The sequence below is a fragment of the Camelus dromedarius genome, chromosome 21 (genome assembly GCF_036321535.1).
Source record: "Camelus dromedarius isolate mCamDro1 chromosome 21, mCamDro1.pat, whole genome shotgun sequence".
Lineage (NCBI taxonomy): Eukaryota > Metazoa > Chordata > Mammalia > Artiodactyla > Camelidae > Camelus > Camelus dromedarius.
Window position 1 is genome coordinate 23,235,810 of NC_087456.1, and position 19,223 is coordinate 23,255,032.

A 19,223-nucleotide genomic window follows, 5' to 3' on the forward strand; every position below is an offset into this window, starting at 1 on the left:
CTTTTCTCTAAGTGTTAATCATTAAAATTACAGTCCATAATTCTCCCCACCTCAAAATTTCCCTTTTATTGGTCCATTCTTATTAACTGCCATCATAATGTTTTAATTTGGTACAATAGTCTTATTTTATGTGTACATGTTGGATACATAAATGCACATAAATGCAAATGAAATACTCAAAAATTTGTTCCAGCTCACTCTTTTAAAAATAAGAATATCTTTTGTGTCCCTTACAAAATCTAGAATTAAAGATCATCAAAGCAGTATTTTTCCTTTAAACCAAAACTAAAGGCATAAATGACTCATGAAAACCTTCAAGCACAACAACTGAAAATATTATGTAGCTAATTTTACAACTTTGAATTGTCCCTAATGCCAACAGTCTTTTATCAATAAATCCATTATGGAGTAGCTGTAAACATGTCTCTCACCTCAACACTGTAAAGAGAAATGCAAGGAGAAAGAAAAAATAAAAGCACTTGTGTCCACATCTTGTTCCTTTATTAAAATCCTTTAATGTGAACTGAAATGTTTCTTTATCAGCAGCTCTAAAGGATGTGGACAAGTTCTGCTTTAGCAGGATATAGTAGGCCTCCCAGCTTTCTCAAACAAGTTAAAACCAATTTTCCTATACATAACATTTTTCTAGAACCCTTCTAGACACTATATTTTAGGATGACTATCCACCAAGTTACATGTGGTCTTCTCTCTCCACACTCAGGAAAGTCACACTTACTAGGTGAAAACAGTATCTTATTTTAAATGTACATTTCTTTGATTACTAAAGAAACTAAATCTTTTCTAATATAGGCTAGTGACATATATGTCCTTTTTTTGTGAATTGACTTTTTGTCTGTTAAGATTTTACTGTCTTTTTCTTACCAATCTGTATTTTTTAATAATTTATATTTCATGGATATCAATCTTGTCATTTTTGATGCAACTAGCTTGCTTTTTCGCCTTCTTCTTTTGTTCATAAGCTTTAAGTTCTAAAAAATGACTTTACGTTTAAAATACATTCTTTATACCCTATCGGCAAAAATGTAGACAAGTACATTTTACAGAAACTGAAAATTCTATAATATACAGATATTCCTTATATATTTTCAAAAATGTCTTCAGTCCCTCACGTCATCACGTGCTATCACATGAGGTTACTAAAATAAATAAATAAATAAACAGAACACAGTTCACTCATTTCATCATTACCACCTCCTTCACCAACAGTTACTCTTCGCTTTTTAACAACCATTTCTAAACATACTCAAGTGTGATAAATAGGCATCAAACGTGCTTGTTTGGGTTTAAAGCACTTCAACATATTTTACATGGCCAAGGAAATGGAAAAGTGAAAATATATCATTGAGGTCTTAAACAACTGAGCCTGGTGTCATTGCCAGAGAATAGACGGGCACTTAAGATATTAAATAATTCTGTTTTTAAAACAAATGTTACACTAACAAGTACAGTTAAGACAACTAAGTCTTCAAAAGTCCTCCTGTGAGAGTCAGCTTTAATATAGGGCAAAACTGTTAGAGCCCCTAGTTTACCAAAGGGCCGAGTCTTTAACTACTCAAATGAAGAGAAGAAAAAATAAAAAAACTAAGCTGCCAAATAAACATACATTAATTAAAATGCTGCTTCTGTTTATACCCTAAAAGCAAGTATTTGCGCTTAGCCTCTCCTTACACATGAAACTGTGCTGCTAGTATACTGAAGGGCAGCGCTCAGGTCTCCTGAAATTAATTTTTTAAGATTACAGAAGCTCCCTTAAAGATCTTTTGAGAATTAAACAGAACATTTGAAGATGTTGCTTTCAAAGTAAGTAAACTTACAAGCAACGTAACACATCATATTTCCATATGACTTTACAGTTTCCAGAAATGCTTTATGTATAAAGTGTTGTTGCTGATCATTATGATCCCTACCCCCCACAGAGGGCACCTACGCTGACAGTAGTATATGATTCTCCATAAAGCTCATCACAGAGCACATCTCCTCCCCTCAAGACCCTTCTAGAACACCCACGGTGCCTCCTTATAAAGCCAAACGTCTGTGAGCATAATCGAAGCCACGAAGCACGTTGGAACCTACCGAAGCATTAAAGCTAAGGACTTCTGGTTAGAAATTAATATTAAAAAGTACAGTCCAAAAAATGTGAACAAGTTGCCAAAAATTAATAATAATAATAAATTAAAATTAACTTACTCATAACCAAATTACATTCAAGTCAAAGCATTCAGATGCTATCTTTACTTATCACACAGGCTAAATTTAAGTTTGCTGAGACCTCACACTGGCAGAGGTGAGGGGAAATGTACCCTGTTATGCCTGTGGGAGGTAATGTAACCTGGGCTACGTTTCTGGAGGACAAACACGGTAATTGTTATTAATATTTTTAAAATACACATTTTAAAAATACCCTTTAACCTAGAAATCCCATTGCCACAGTTTACCATATGACTCACCTAAAAGTTCATCACAATAATATATACAAGGATATTTGTTGTACTATTCTTTATTTAGGGAAGGAAAAAAAGAAGAAAAAGAGAAGGAAGAGGAGAAAGAGAAAAGAAACAAATTATCTAGCAGAGCTAGTTAAATAAATTAAAGTCCACCCCTATAGCAGAATTTGATGCAGTCATTAAAACCTGTTTATCTTCATATTTCTCTATTTTTTTAAACTTTTAAGTCCTTGATTCTTTCTTTCCCTTTACTTACCAGTTTTCATAATAAGTTGATTCCTTAGCACTCTCTAAACGTGACCGATGAGGAATGTGATTTTTTTTCCCTTTTTTTAACTTATTTTGGAAGACAAGCTCTCATCCTCTCTCCTTCTCTCATCCAATTTCTGGTCACCCCTTCATTGCCGGAGGTGACATGAAAATGCCTCAGAAGCTAAGGGGAGCAGCTCCATAGCAGGGGAAGGGAGGGGAGTGATCTTTCAGAGTCAGAAGGAATACGTCAACAAACTCATTTATCAATCACCTGCCGTGTGTCACGCAGCGTGGTGCCTTGGACACAGTAAACTCTCAACAAGTATTTGTTTAATTCATTAATGTATGGAAAACACTTAAGACATTAATGTATTAAGCACTTCATTTGAAGAGGGGGTTAAGGAGTATTCATTGGTCATTTTGGTAACAGTGGTTACACCCAATGGAATCTATTTAGAATACTGTTAAATTTCTTCGTATTGGTTCACTATTTTTGGCTCTAACTCTGTGTTTGAGTAAAACAATGTAAACTTAGAATCTGTACAACAAAGGATTCTATCATATTTAAAGAAGATGACCATTAAGGTGAGCAATTATTGGCAAGCAAGGATCACTGGGTGACCAACACTCCAACTGCACAACAGTTAAAACAAACACCCACTGGTTTGTGGATGCAACTTGTGCTTCCTCACTCTTGTCTTCTTTAAAAGGCCATCAACACGAGCTCTGATTGCTCTGGGCCAGCTCAGCAGACCATTGTCTAGTACACCCTAACAATGCCCCATTGTTTAAAGTTGTTTCCAAACTGTCCTTCAAGCATTTCTTCTGTTCATCCTAATTTTAAGAAACTCTTGCTTAGTGGTCAGCGTCTTCCACATGCTTTCTCAAACCCCAAATTACCCAACGGGGGCTACAGAGCTCTGCAGATCTGGCCTTCCTACTTCTTCAGCATTACCCTGCACCTGCCCTCCCCCGGGACCCTCCACTCCATACCACTGGCCTCCTTTCCAGTCCTGATGGCTGTGCTCCCTCCTACAACAGTCCAGGCTGCTCCCTCAGGTTGAACCACTCTACCCTCCCTCCTTCACTGAAGCCTCTGCTCTTTTCCTGCAAGGCCCAGCTCTAAGGCACTTCTCCAGGAAGCCTCTCATGACTTTCCCAACTAGTTCAAATCCCCCTGTCCTAGCCAGTTTGGCTGCTATAACAAGAATACCATGGACCTGGTGGCTTAAATAACATTGACCTATCACAGATCTGGAAGCTGAAGTCTAAGATCAGGGTGTCAGCATGGCTGGGTTCTGGTAAGAGCCCCTCTTCCTGGTTCCTCACATGGCAGGCGGGGGAGGGGAAGTAAACTTTCCTGTGTCTCTTCTTGAGAGAACATTAATCCCATCACAAGGGCTCCACTCTCAAGACCTAATTCTCCCCCACAGGCCCCATCTCCAAATAGCATCTCACTGGTAATTAGGGTTTCAACACAGGTATTTGGGGGCATGGGGGAGTGGGCAAAAATACTCAGTCCATAATACTCCCTATTAGAAGCAGTACCTTGCACTTGTCCTTTAAGACACAGATCACAGGTACCACTTACATGTGTTTGGGTGGTTAATTGATCATTTATTTCCCCCAGTAGATCTATAGTTATGTAAGGGCGGGCACAATGCCTGCTGTTGTTCATATTTTGTTCCCAGTGCTTGGCATTTCTGCATCTCAAGAACTAAAAAAGCCGTTTTAGGTATGTTATTTATTCCTCACAACGAACTGGGATCAAGAAATTATTATCCTCATTTCATAGATGCAGTAACAATCTACGAGAGAGAAAGCAACTTGCCCGAGGCCACAGAGGCACCAGGAGGCAGAGAGGACAAGCCCCAGCCTCTCTGACTCCAGAGGCCAAGTTCCTTCCCTCTCTTCTTGCCCCTTTTAGAAAATCTGCTCAAATCTATCTTAATTTGCATGCACGTGAAATATTTCAAACTTAGGATAAATAAAAAGATTAATATAATGAATATCCATGCACTTGCTTCCTAGCTTTATAAAAATTCTAACATATTGACTTATGTGCCTTTTTTTTTTTAAATGAAAATATTACAAGCAGGATGGAGTCCCTGTGGAACGTCTTGGGCTACTTTTCCCTTTCTTCCCTCCAAAGAGGCAACCTCTATCATGCATTCGAGGTTTCCTTTCCATGCGTAGCTCACACTTCTACTACGCATGTATCAATAAGTAATACATGTACTATTTTGTGTGTTTTCAAACTTCATATAAATATTATCATATCATTTCTTTCTGCAACATTTTCACTCAGTGTTGGTTTAGAGATTCATGTTCATACACAGCTCTATTTCATTCTTTCTAACTGACTAACAGTATGAAGACATTACTCTTCTTTTTGGTGTTTTGATATCTTACAATTACAGAGAGTGCTGCAAAGAACTATTTTATGCATGTCTCCTGTACGCAGGAATATCTTCAGCGTATTTCATTAAGAAGTGAAATTGTTGGTAAAAAGGATTTGTGCACAGAAAACACAAAACTGCTCACCAAAGTGTTGGTACGCTACTTGCATTTTAATCTACTTAGTAAGGATTAAAGATGTATCACATTATAAACTCCAGAAGCCGAGCCTTGTTCTTTTCTTCCTCCACCATGACTGATCAGCCACACCTCTCCCCGTACAAACACAGCAAGCAATTAATGTTTATGAAATAAAATCAATATCCAAATCAGGGAAGTAAGAATAGCAGTTTAAAATTTATGAAACATTTGTTCTGTGTCAGGCACTGTTCTGGGAATTTTAAAGAAATAATACCATTTCATTTTCATGACAACGCTAAGAGGTAAATATTATTATTATCCCATTTTGTTACTTGACAGATCAAGTTTCCCTTCATTATTCTCCTTTTCAAAATCTTCCTGGCTGTTCTTCACATATTTTTTCTTCCAGGTAAACCTTAGAATCACGTACGTATCTCAAAATGCAACAGTAAGATCGAGAACTCTTTTAATTTTCATTCATGACAAAAAGCACCTAATAAATGTTTTCTGATGTTATTTCCTATCTAAAATACTCTTTGCCCCTCTACGAGGTTAAGAGAGGCTCTGGCTATTTAAAATCTCTTTAGGCTCCGAGTCTATGGGAAAAGAAAAACAAAGCCAAAATAGAGTTAAAATAATTTATAGTATATTTTATAGTTTAATGTTTTTAAGACAGAGACAAAACACATATGATAGTATATTATGACCTTAATTGGGGATAATATTAAAAATTTAAATTTAAGAATGGAAAGGTCCCAGCTCAATGACCCACTAGCCCCACCCCATCACAAACCCGGAAATTGCTCTCATTTTCTATCTTTGCCTTTCCCTCTCTACAAAATTAGTAAACTAATGCTTTCTTTGGACCTGATAATTATCTAATTTTCACTTGGAGTTATTAATAATAGCAGGTACAAGAGATGGTCAGAGTTCATGAAGGCTTAACTTTAATGTTTCATTTGAAAAGGAAACTATGCAAATTTATAATTTATAAAACTAAACTATGCAAATTTAGATGCCTGTAATAAGTAACATCTCTCAAAATGTAGAAAAGATCAAGGATAAGATACGATTCTCCAGTTTTCTTTGTAATTGTTTCATCATGTATAATTTATTTTGTTCCTTCGTAGTCTGAATCAACTAATCCGTAAAGTTATCACAAGCTTTTAGATCAGATGCCCATGGTTTCCGCATGCCTTACTAGCTCCTCAGAGAGAAAGCATTCCCTCATTAAACTGCAGTGCTTGAATCAGTTCTAGGTTACAATCTCATGGTCTTTTAAAGACATTAATTCAGAGCTACTTTACTGAAAACATAAAAGCTTGGTACAAGAGCAACTCATTATGACACACAGACTTTAACCAGCAGGAAAAGGGTTAGTATTTTGTTTCCTCCATCCCAAATACACTCAAACTGTTACTGGTATTTTTCTTATAGTTTTTAAATTGACTAGTTTTTAAATTTTATGTGAAGAACAGCTTTGTTAGTGTTACAAGAACCCTATGACTAACAGATTCCTGGTAAATATTTACATTCAAAAATATTTTTCTTTTATTAGTACCTCTGATTTAAAACAAACAAACAATCTCTTAGGACCTGAGGCATCTCTAATGCTGGAAAATTACAAGGGCATTTACACTTATTCAGAGTTATTGAAGGCTCAGAACCTTAGAACTTGATGAAAATTTACAAAATGCAAAGAGTTTATTTTGTTCTCTTTTTAAATAAAAACATTAATTACACTACATATACATTTTTTTGGCAAAAGGAAGGTTCAAGCCTTGATTAAATCAGGGGCATTATGAGAATTTGTTAGCTTGGTTTCACGTGGAAATGATAGTCATCTTTCATTGGTGAATGTACTAATTTACTCAGTTCACTGCTAAATGAAATAGATTTCTAAAATAAACTAAGATGAAGAATGCTTAACATTATGTGAATCAAGAATATGAACTTTAGAAAAGTTTGATCTTAGGGAAAGCATATCTAAAAATTACCTTCAAGATGTTTCCGTATATACGTTATTACTGGAGTATTGCAGTGTATTAGAAACTACCAGAGTTTAGCCATTCAGTAGCCAGATAATCCATAATCTTCTTCTGTAGGAAATTCTCCTAACTTCACTATTATAAATTCATCTAAAAATCATAAATACGAAAAACTATAGATTGATTTTCATTTCTGTTTATTAGAGCTCTTTAATAACAAAAGTATTAGGTGCTTCTTGTAGCAAATTAAACAATATAACAATAAATGAAAAACAGTTAAGTATTCTTCCACCAAATCCGACTCCGTAAGATGATTAATGCTAACAGCTTGGTTAGTCTTCCACGTACATTCAAATAGATGTAAACATCACATACGTTTGTAGGGTATTACTTTAGTTTTGATGAGATATTACATATCCCACTGCAACATGCCTTTCTCACTATGATCACAGCTGTGCCACTGATCAGTAGACACACAGCTAACCGAGTCTTTTTAATAGCTACAAAAATACGACACACTACAGACATACCATAATTTATTCCCCTCATAATCATTCTCGCTCCTCTTGATAGATGTGAGAGATGTACAGACTCTTTCCAAATGTCTGCTCCAAACTTAACACCGAAAGATTCTCCTTTCCCTTTAGTTCTCCCTCTGCAATCAACACACCAGCTTGAGCACCAGGGAGGAGAGAGAAGTTTCCTTTTGAAATCAGTTTTACATGTAAGGTTACCCATCAGTGTTCCATCTTTTAACATATATCATTGCCTAGATAAATCTGCACCAAAAGACCCTGACTTCTTATATTATATGGTAGTTAGAAGTTTATCATTTACAATAAAGATATACTGGACAGGGAACCATAAAACTCAGGCTCTGCTTCTAGCTTTGCTGTGAACCACTGATGTGACACTGAGTTACTTAACTACATGGAGGTCCATTTCCTCCTCTAAATAATTCATTGCTTGAACTAGGTAATTTCTAGTTTCTTCACGCTAAAGTCAATGATACAATATTGTTCAATGAATGCAGACTTTATGAGAGCCCAGAAAGAGTTTACTAAAGGAACTGCTGTATAACTTCCACAAGGGATTTACTTACAAATTAACGGTACAAACAGTACTAAAAAAAAACAAAAAAAAAAAGAAAGAAAAAAAAATTAACTAAACAAGAAAGCAAAGTTTATGTATCTCTACAAGAACATTATAATTACATATTTACTGACAAATCATATGCTAATCACAACCATAATGGCCAATTCATTGAAGCAGTATGCCTAAAAATCTCATATTATTATATATGCTTGGCTTGGATCCCACTACTACACATCTTAAAAAATAAAATTAATTTCTTTTAAAAGTGTAGTAAGTGTTGAGTGGCCATCAGGAAACTTGGGTTCTGTTTCTGCCTGAGCCATTCAGTTTCTAGATGAAGTTTTTTCATCTGTAAAATTAAAAAGTAACCCCAAAACTTTTAAGGTTCATTCATTCACTCAGCAAATCTTTACCAAGCATCTACACTATTCCAGGCAGACGCTGTGCTTTGTATTCGGGATATAGCTATGAAAAAGAAACGTGGCCACCCTGGGCTAGTCCCATTGCTAAGAAGGTATCAGTCTACGGTTCTGCACCTTAGACTGTTTTCTAATTCAAACTGGTCCTTGCCTTCAACTTCCTTTAGTTAAATTTTAAGGTATAGCTTTTAAAATATTCATATATCATTTTTTTGCAAATATTCTGCAGCACTCTTAAAGTACAAAAAATATTAGTTTTCACTTCAACTGGCAAAAAAGCTTAGGAAACTGCAAGTTTATAGGAAAGGGATGGCAATGAGTAATTTAATATCTGTAATTACCTTTAGCTCATAAGTGATATTAAGATATGCTTGGGTTTTAATTTGCTTGATCTTTTGCTCACTTTAAAAACATGCACAAAGGAAGGGTATAGCTCAGTGGCAGAGTGCATGCTTAACATGCATGAAGTCCTGGGTTCAAAAGTAAATAAATAAACCTAATTACCTAACCCCAAAATTAAAAAAAAAAAGAGCTAAAAACATGTACAGAAGAAGGAAATACAAAACTATCTCAAGAATACCATGCACTGATCATATTTCTGAGGTTACATTCTCCTGTAAAATAAAGAAGTGAAAATAAAAGAAGCCACAGAAAAAAGATGAAGGGAGAATAAAGACAGTAAAGGAGAGAAAATGCTATTTGCTCCAGACAAAACAAACAAAAATCGGAGAAAGAGCCCTCAAGTAAAAATTCGAAGAGAAAATAAAAACATAACTTTGGCTAAAAAGTGCAGACATTTTTGGAAATATGCCAAGTATAGCAGCCTTTAATAGTTAATATTGTGTACATGTGTGGAATGAAAGTCATTAACACTAAGCTATATAAAAATTATTAACACTAGGCTGATGCTGGAGCTATTTAAAGATAACCAAAACAGGCAGCAAGGAATCTGTGACATGACAACACCACCCACCCCAAAGTACCTTTTTAAGCAACAATTTTAGGATTTTAGCTTTATATGCCTATACTTAAAAGATATAAATCCAGAGGAGTGGCCAAGATGGCTGAGTAGGAAGACACTGAGCTCACCTTCTCCACACAGGCACAACAAAAGTACGACTATTTACAGAGCAACTACTGATGAGAAAAACATGAAGACTAGCAGAAAAGATCTTCTACAACTAAAGATATAAAGAAGGAGCAACAAGATAGGCTGGAGAGATGCAAGAATGGTTCAGTATCCGCAAATCAATGTGATACACCACATTAACAAATTGAAGACTAAAAATCATATGATCATCTTAAAAGATACAGATAAAGCTTTTGACAAAATTCAACATCCATTTGTGATAAAATCAACATAATAAAGGCCATATATGATAAGCCCACAGCTAATATCATACTCAGTGGTGAAAAGCTAAAAGCATTTCCTCTAAAATCAGGAACAAGACAAGGATGCCCACTCTCACCACATTTAGTTAACATAGTATTGGAAGTCCTAGCCATGGTAATCAGACAAAAAATAAATCAATAAAAAGAATCTAAATTGGGAAAGAAGAAGTAAAATGGTCACTGTTTTCAGATAACATGATGCTAAACATAGAAAATCTTAGAAATGCCACCAAAAAACTACTAAACCTCATCAATGAATTTAGTAAAGCTGCAGGATACAAAACTAATATACAAAAATCTGTTGTGTTTCTATGCACTAACAACAAACTATCAGAAAGAGAAATTAAGAAAACAATCCCATTTACAGCTGCACCAAAAAGAATAAAATACCTACGAATCAATCTGAGGTAAAAGACCTGTACTCAGAAAACTCTTAGACACCGATGAAAGAAATTAAAGGTGACACTAACAACTGGAAAGATACACTGTGCTCAAGGATTGGAAGCATTAATATTGTCAAAATGACCATACTAACCAAGGCAGTCTACCGATACAGTGCAACCCCTATCAAAATGCCAATGGCATAGTTCACACTACTAAAACAAATAATTCTAAAATTTGAATGAACTCATAAAAGACACTGAATAGCTAAAATGATAGTGAGAAAGAAGAATAAAGCTGGAGGTACTAGGCTCCCAGATTTCAAACTATGCTGCAAAGCTACGGTACTCAAAATAGCAACGGTACTGCCACAAAAAGAGACACATAGATCAATGGAAAAGAGGGTCTAGAAATGAACCCACACTTGTATAGGCAACTAATCTATGACAAAAGAGGCAAGAATATACAATGGTGAAAAGACTTAAAAAAATAGTGTTAGTAAAACACGACAACTATGTTCAAAAGAATCAAACTGGACTACTTTCTCACACCATATACAAGAAATAAACTCAAAGTGGATTTAAGACTTAAATATAAGACATAAAACCATAAAACTTCTGGAAGAAAACACAGGCAATATGCTCTTTGACATAGGCCTTAGAAATATTTTTTTTTTTTGGATATGTCACCTCAGACAAAGGAAACAAATAAAAAATAAGCAGTTGGGACTATATCAAACTAAAAAACTTTTGCAAAGTGAAGGAAACTATCAACAAAATGAAAAGGTCACCTACCAAATGGGAGAAGCAACATATCTGACAAGGGGTTAGTATCCAAAATACACAAAGAACTCATACAACTCACCATCCACAAAACAAACAACCTAATTTTAAAATGTGCAGAAGACCTTAATAGACATTTCTTCAAATCAGACACATAGATGGCTAACAGGTGCATGAAAAGATGCTCAATATCACTAATCCTTAGGGAAATGCAAATTAAAACCACAGTGAGATATCACCTCACATCTATTAGAATGGCTATTATAAAAAGGCAACACATAACAAGTGTTGGTGAGGATGTGGAGAAAAGGAAACCCTCATGCACTATTGGTGAGAATGTAAATTTGTGCAGCCTCTATGAAAAACAGTATGGAGATTGCTCAAAGATTAAAAACAGAACTACCATACAATCCAGCAATTCCACTCCTGGGTACTTACCTGAAGAACATGAAAACACTCATTTGATAAGATATACGCATCGCTATGTTCGTGGAAGCAGTATTTACAATAGCCAAGATAAGGAAGCAACCTAAGTGCCTACTGACAGATGATGGATAAAGAAGTGGTATATATATACACAGTAGAATATTACTCAGCCATAAAAAATGAAATCTTGCCTTTTGCAACAACATAGTTGGACCTAGAGTGCATTATGCTAAGTGAAATAAGTCCAAGAAAGATAAATACTGTATGATTTCACTTACATGTGGAATCTAAAAAACAAAATAAGTGAACAAAGTAACTAAACAGAAACAGTCATAGATACAGAGAACAAACAGGTGTTTGCCAGAGAAGAGAGGTATGGGGTGAGAGAAATAGGTGAGGGAGATTAAGAGATACAAACTTCCAGTTACAAAATAAGTGGGTCATGGGTATGAAATGTACAGTGTAAAGAATATAAGTCAATAATCACGTAATATCTTTGTATGGTGACAAATGATAATTAGACTTGTGATGATCATTCTGTAATGTACAGAAATATCGAGTCACTATATTGTGCATCAAAAATTTAGAGGGTTGTAGGTCAATTATACCTCCAAAACAAAGAAACTCAGAAAAAAAAGATCAGATTTTGGTTACCAGTGGTAAGGAGGAAGGTTGGAGGAGGGAGAAGTGTACGACAGTGGTCAAAAGGTACAAACTTCCAGTTATAAAATAAAAAAGTAGTAGGGATGTTAAGTACAACCTGATTAATATAATTAGCAATGCTGTATGTTATATATGAAAATTAAGAGAGTAAATCCTAAGGGCTCTCACCACAAGGAAAAAAAAATTTTCATATGAGATAATGCATGTCTACTAAACTTATTTTTGTAATCATTTCATGATGCATGTAAGTCAAAGCATTATGCTGTACACCTTAAACTTACACAGTGCTGTATGTCAATTATATCCCAATAAAACTGGATGGGAAAATAAAAGGAAACCTTTAGACTGAAATAAAAACATGATTATGAGAAAAAAAAAAAAGAAGAGATGAATCCATAGAACCTTTAAAACTTTGCCCTCAAAAATTTAATCTTGGGAAAGAAGACTGTTTATGTAAACTGCTATAAAGTTTTTTTTTACGAAAGGCTTTCCAGACTGAAGTGCTTTAAATGTCTTGATTTTTCTATTCACTTTAAAAGAAGCAGACTCCGGCAATTCCCCCTTACATGCGTGGGGGACAAAGTTTTAAATAAATGTTTCCATAAGGGGTTAAAGAAGCTATGCTGGAGAAAAACATCTTTAAAACAAAAATAATCCTCAGCCAATCTTGTGGAAAAGTCATCCTGAATATAAAACTAAACCCCTTGTTTCTTTCCCACTTTTGTGGCAGAATGACATGAGGAATTATACACTGCGAATTATATACTAGAAGTTACAATGCACATGCTATCTTTAACGTACTTTAGTTAAATAGAAAAAGCAAAAATAGAAGAGAGTAGTTTTAAGCAAGTTTCTAGGGATAAACTTAGAGTTTATGAGCAAGGAGTTGTTAGTTTTAATTACATCAGAGAGAAAAATAGACCACATTTCCTGAGGTTTAAGGAGAAAAAAAAAATCCACTTCAAGAGGTAACATCATTCATAGCTGTCCTAAAATTTAAATCTAAAACCTTTGAGGGCATAGGTAAATGAAACCCTACTGTTTTTCCCCCAGATTACTCACAGAGTTAATAATATAATTTGGCAATGAGTCTTAAGGTTATCAGAAATTTTCAGTCACTGGCTCATAAGTTATCTTCAAGCATTCTTGTTTATAGCAGCTTAATGACAAGCAGCAGTGAGATGGACATTCTTTTTGCCTGACGGCACGGGGTATAGGAAGAGAATTCAGATGAAGAACATATTTCACATCGCCAGAGCTGACAAATGTAAAATATATGCCAGACAAACTCTGCAAGCTACAGTTTTTGTAATTAGAAATGCTGAAACCTTCTCAATGGTGCTGCCCACATTCGAGGGTTTTTCTTTTTTTTAAATAAAAAAGAAAGGAACTATTTTTCCTATACAGAAATTTTATTTTTCTTTATGACTTCTTACTAGAAAAAGGATTGACTGCTCAGATTCATTGAATAATTTATCTGGATTCATGCTGTAAATGGTAGAAAATAAGGGTACTCTTATGGAGTCATATCTCATCTAGTTTGAAAGTGAAAAATGAAGATACTGGAGAGAAGAGAACTGTTTGTTCAAGAAAGTTTTAATCATCTGCCTCATGCCAAGCATTGATCACAGCCATGAGGATGTACAAAGATGACATAATAACTATTTCATTTACTCATTCATTTATTCAGATACTTAAAACGTGTATTTATCATTTAATGACAAGGCTTGGATAAGACACTGGGAATACAAAACAATATCACAGAGCTAAGTTTCTCATTGTTGGAGGTGGGAGTTATGAACATGGAGAGGGACTAGAATGAATCCTGGGGTGCTGGATTTCAATGGAGTAATTAATATGAACTCTTAGATACAGAACTTTAATTTAGACATAGTATACATACACATATTCCCTAGCTCAGTCTGAGAGATCTGAGACTTGAGATGGTCTAGAACCAATGACACGTTAGTAGCAATGAGCACACCAATAACCCACATCTTGGCTTTAAAATACCATTCTCCAGTAAAAGGCACCAGGGCACCTAAGAAAAAGAGTGAGTCCAGAACTGGGGCAAGGAAAGCACACAGAGCACCTAGAACATCTTGTTGTACCAGAAAGTGAGAAATTCCCAAAGAATGATAAAGACATATCAAAAGGACAGAGGAGCAGTTTGTAGGAGCTCTCACTGGCCAAATCTGGACTAATTCCAGCATCAAAATAATTAATGACAGTAATGCAATATAACTCCTTGAATAAAGTAAGAGTCTATGAGTTTGAAATAACATAAATTAAAAATAAAGAAGAAAAGGAAGTTCTTCCTTAGAGTTGAATGCCAAGTAATAAATGTGGAAGAATGGAATGATGGGTGCTACATCTATTGAGTCAAAGTTTGAGGAAGGACAAGATATTTACAGTTTCAAAAGACCTTCCTACAAATTACATATCAATTACAAAGGAAGAACAGTAATTTTACAGTGGAGGAATCTGATGGATAGAATTTAGCTGAGTGACAAATCAGTAATATTTGTAGAAACTGATGTCATGGGCTGCCTGATAAGATGTCCTGAGAAGGGCACAACCTCCCTTCTATGGTTTTTCCACCAAAACTGCCCTCAGTTTGGACACATTAGACAAACCCAAACTGAGATTCTGCAACATAATTGAGCTCTACTCTTTAAAATAGGTTAAGGTCAAGAAAGGAAAACAAAGGCTATGTAACTGTTTCAGATTAACGAAAGCTAATGAGACATGGAAATTACAACTGATGTTTGAACAACACAGGGGCTAATATGCATATAACTAACAGCTGGCCCTCCCTGCCTGTGGTCCCTCGGCATCAGTCATAGACAGAGCAGTACTGTAGCACTGACTACTGAAAAATACCCATGCGGAAGTGGACACATGTAGTTCAAGCCCATGTTATCCAAGGGTCAAGTGTAAATGGAATGTTTGATCCTGGAATAAATACCAGACTGAGGAAAAAAAGGCTATAAAAGATACCACTGAGGCAAGTTTGGAAAAGCTGAATATGGACTACAAATCAGAAAACAGTATTATATCGAGGCTAAATGTCCTGGTTTTGATAACTGTACTGTATTTTATATAAGCGAATGTTCTTAGGAACTGTACACTGAAGAATTCAGGGGTAAAGGGGCACCATGTTGGCAACTTTTTCTCAGATGGTTCAGAAAAACATTATACATATATAAGCACGTTTTAAGTTAGAAAATCATCAGTAAATCTGGGTAAGCAGCATATAGGGTTTCCTCATACTAATTTTATAACTCTTCTTTAAGTTTAAATTGATATCCAAATAAAAAGTTATAAACAAACAAAACATTATAGCTAATTCACTCATCAATGTAGTCATTCAGTCAACAGTTAAGACTGTACTATATGTCAGACAGTGGACAAAGGTAAGTGGAAAACAAGATCCCTACTCTGGAGTACATCCCAGTCTTACAAGGGTTTCTAAGCCTTTCAGAAAAGCACGTTGCAGAATTATCTTCTTACCGCTCTCTTTTAATGCAGCCAAAACACCTTATGAGGAAAATGTTTTGTGAAGGACTAGAACATCTTCCCCACTATACTAGAAGTTAGATAATACACATTCCTAAAAATAAGTAAAACAGAAGTTTTGCTTTAAAAAATATTTGAGTTGTAATGGGATCTACATTGCAATACATTACTAGGGAATTTGGATTAGGGAGGGTATAACTTGCTTTATTGATGCCAAATATTTTTAAATGACCAATTAATCACTCATTGTGATTTGAAAGAACAATAATACAATGATCAGGAACAACAAATGATGAGACGATGAAAATATATTTGTGAAGTGGATGGCTTTTAGGTGTTAACTGAAAACAAAAAGTGATAATACTTAAGAAAGACATGGGTTCAGACACAGAATAAGAGGACAGAACTGAAGAAATACGCTCGAGTCATTAACACTTGTTGAATGCTTTACAAATAGGAAAAATTCTTACTTCACAGCCAGACTGGGTTTTTGAAAGACCGAGCAAATGGTAGTAACATCAATCAAAAATAAGGTAGAAATGGCAATAGTGAACATTGACTGGGCACTTACTGTGTGCTGAGTACTTCACCTGCTTTATTCCACTCAGTCCTCATCACAACCCCCATTAGGTAGGAGCAATGACCCCATTGCACAGATGAGGAGACTGGGTCTGGGAAGAGAAGTGGAACAACATGGTTAGTAAGTGACAGGGATGGGATTCAAATCCAGGTTTTTCTAACTCAAAAGCCATGCTTTTAAACACTACATAATCTGCTTTCCAATGAGATAAGAGGATGACTTCAGTCAAAATATCTGAAGATCTACTATATGCACATAACTGTGATAGACACTGAATAGAAGACAGCGAACAAAAGCAACAACATAGTCCCTGATTTCACAGAATTCAGAGTCTACAATATGTAACTGACTGGAACAACAGTGAAACATTAGTAGCCTTCTTGACAGTGAAATATGTTACCAGTCCTTAGAAGTTACAATAACATAACCATCAATGACTTAAAAGTCTTGGGGGAAAGTATCCTCAGAATTAAAATGTAAAGTCACCGCAAAATAGAGGCGAGAACTTGGAGGCAGAATATTCCTGGCCACTTGGCTATGATTTGACTGCCTGTATTAACATGTCTAAAGAAATACATTAATTCAGAAGAGAGGTGCATCGACACTGGAAGCAGAGGGGAAAAAAGAGAAGGGCTGTCCAGAGAGAGGGTTCTTTCACCCCCGGACAGTCACAGTCTGGAGATGAGCATTGCCTCAGTGTGCAGCAAGATGTAGCCCAGTGCCATTAAATATCTTTAATTTTTATTTTTTATCTAAACAATCTATTTACATAGTTTAAAAAGTAGTTCAACAAGACATACAATGGGGGGAAAGTGGCCCCTACCTCTCCTTTCTCCAGCTATCACTTTCTATTTTTTCCACTAGTACTTCTAGAAAACATGCTCATAATTGCTTTTTACAATTTTACATTTTAAGCATTACATGTTGACTTCCTACTATAGGTGATGTGAATTTAGCCATCTACAGCATTCCCTCCCTACTTTCTCAATATCATTACATCACAATTGTTGGTTAAATCAATATTGGGTGTTTTATACTATTATTATGACAACTGAACCACTTAAAGAATAATGATCAGATTTCCTTTCCTGGAAAAAAAAATGTTTCCTTCTAATTAGCCGCCTATTTTTTTTTTAATTTGCTCAGTTTTCTATACATCTTCTCAATATGAGGATAATTTCAGTCAAAACATCTGAAGACCTATTATGTGTACATGCTGTGATAATGAACAAGACCTCACAGAGTTTAGTCTAGAATTTATCACTGACTGAAGCAACATTAATTTACCCCAAACTCTTCATGGAATTCCTCCTACTAGTCAAATAATAGACACACTGGCTTTCCTTTAATTATATCTTCTTTTATCTTCCATCACCATTTTATTTTCTGTCTCGTTGTCTTTTTAATCTAGTGTTTTTAGAAGATGGTCTCAATTTTATCTCCCAAACCTTCTACTGAAATAATAATCTTTTAAATACCCAAAAGCCTTTATTTATTCTTTAAATGATACTTTCTAGAGCATCTTGTTATTTTATAGATACAGTATCTTCTCTTACCTCTGAGGATTTTAATTAAAGTTTTTTGAAATGTCTTTTGCTCCTACATTGTTTCTGTTCCTTTCACATTCTTTTTTTTAAATTTTCCTGTTTGTTTTGGTTTCTTTCGTGTCAGAGGCTTTCCTCTAACATGTCTGTTAAAGTAAACAGTGAAACAACAAAAAGATGAATAAAAGCTATATATGGACGGTAGAACTTACTGACTGATAGATTCAACCATCGCAAATCACCTTTTTCACTGGGGACTGCAGTGTGCCTACCTGTAGCTCTTCTTTCTTTAGCTCCCTTTCCCTGGAGATCTCCTCCATGCTCCTGAGTGTGTTTGCTGGGCTAGAGGGAGAGAGGTGGTAGTAAGCCTGGCGGCCTTCTGGGTGCTACCCGGAAGCGGGTAGAGAGTATTACAACCCAGTATGCAGACTCTGATGTATGATCCTGTTAAAACCTATGTCAGACCCTGTTACCTCCCCTGATTCTGAGCACCTCAAATCCTTACAACAGCCAACAAGGCCCCACGTGATCTCCACCACCCACCCCATGCTCCTCATCTCTCACTCCCTTCAACAGCCAACCTCCTTGTTGCTTCAGGCCTGCCTCCACAGCAGGGTCTCTGCACTAGAAGTTCCTTTGCCTGCGACACTCCCCTGTGACCCCCACAGCTCGTTCCTGTTCCCTGTCTTCCAAGTTATTGCTCAAATGACTCCTGCTATGCCACTTCGTTTTAAACTACAACCCCTCCCACCCTGCCCTCCCTTTCCCTCCTGTTTTCTTTTTCCGTAAGTATTGATCAGCTTCTAACATACCATACAAATCACTATTGTGTCTCCTGCTTATTGTTTGTCTCCTCCCACAAAAATAAGAGTTTGTTTTGTCTGTTTTTGATCACCAGTATATCCCCAGTACCTACAACAATGCCAAGCACATAACAGGTATATGCCCCTGCCCTCAACTATGCCCTGGTCTTCTGTTAGAGCGGGGAAAGGGCAGCATGCAGTACAGGCAGGAGCCCAGGAATCCTACTCTTCCGCATATAATTTTCGAACAATCCTGTCTTCAACTCCACCAGCATGCTGGCCTTCAGAAATATCTGGTATCCTCCATTTCTGTGGTTTTCCAGGGCTCTGCTCTTCAAATACATTGCTTCTTATTTGCTTCCACCCTTCAAATGTT

At 35.9% G+C, this 19,223-nt stretch overlaps 1 protein-coding gene across 4 annotated transcripts in view; it reads right to left on the reverse strand.

Moving 5' to 3' along the window:
* Positions 1-19,223, reverse strand: part of DISP1 (dispatched RND transporter family member 1) — a 174,557-nt gene that overhangs the window by 99,117 nt on the left and 56,217 nt on the right. For 2 of the 4 annotated variants that reach the window (XM_031438421.2, XM_064477277.1), the window contains exon 2: positions 16,492-16,591. The gene's annotated coding sequence lies outside the window, so the exon portion shown is untranslated. Of the gene's footprint in view, positions 1-16,491; positions 16,592-18,316; positions 18,607-19,223 lie in introns of those variants that run through there. The other 2 variants (XM_031438422.2, XM_064477276.1) reach the window with 2 other exon arrangements.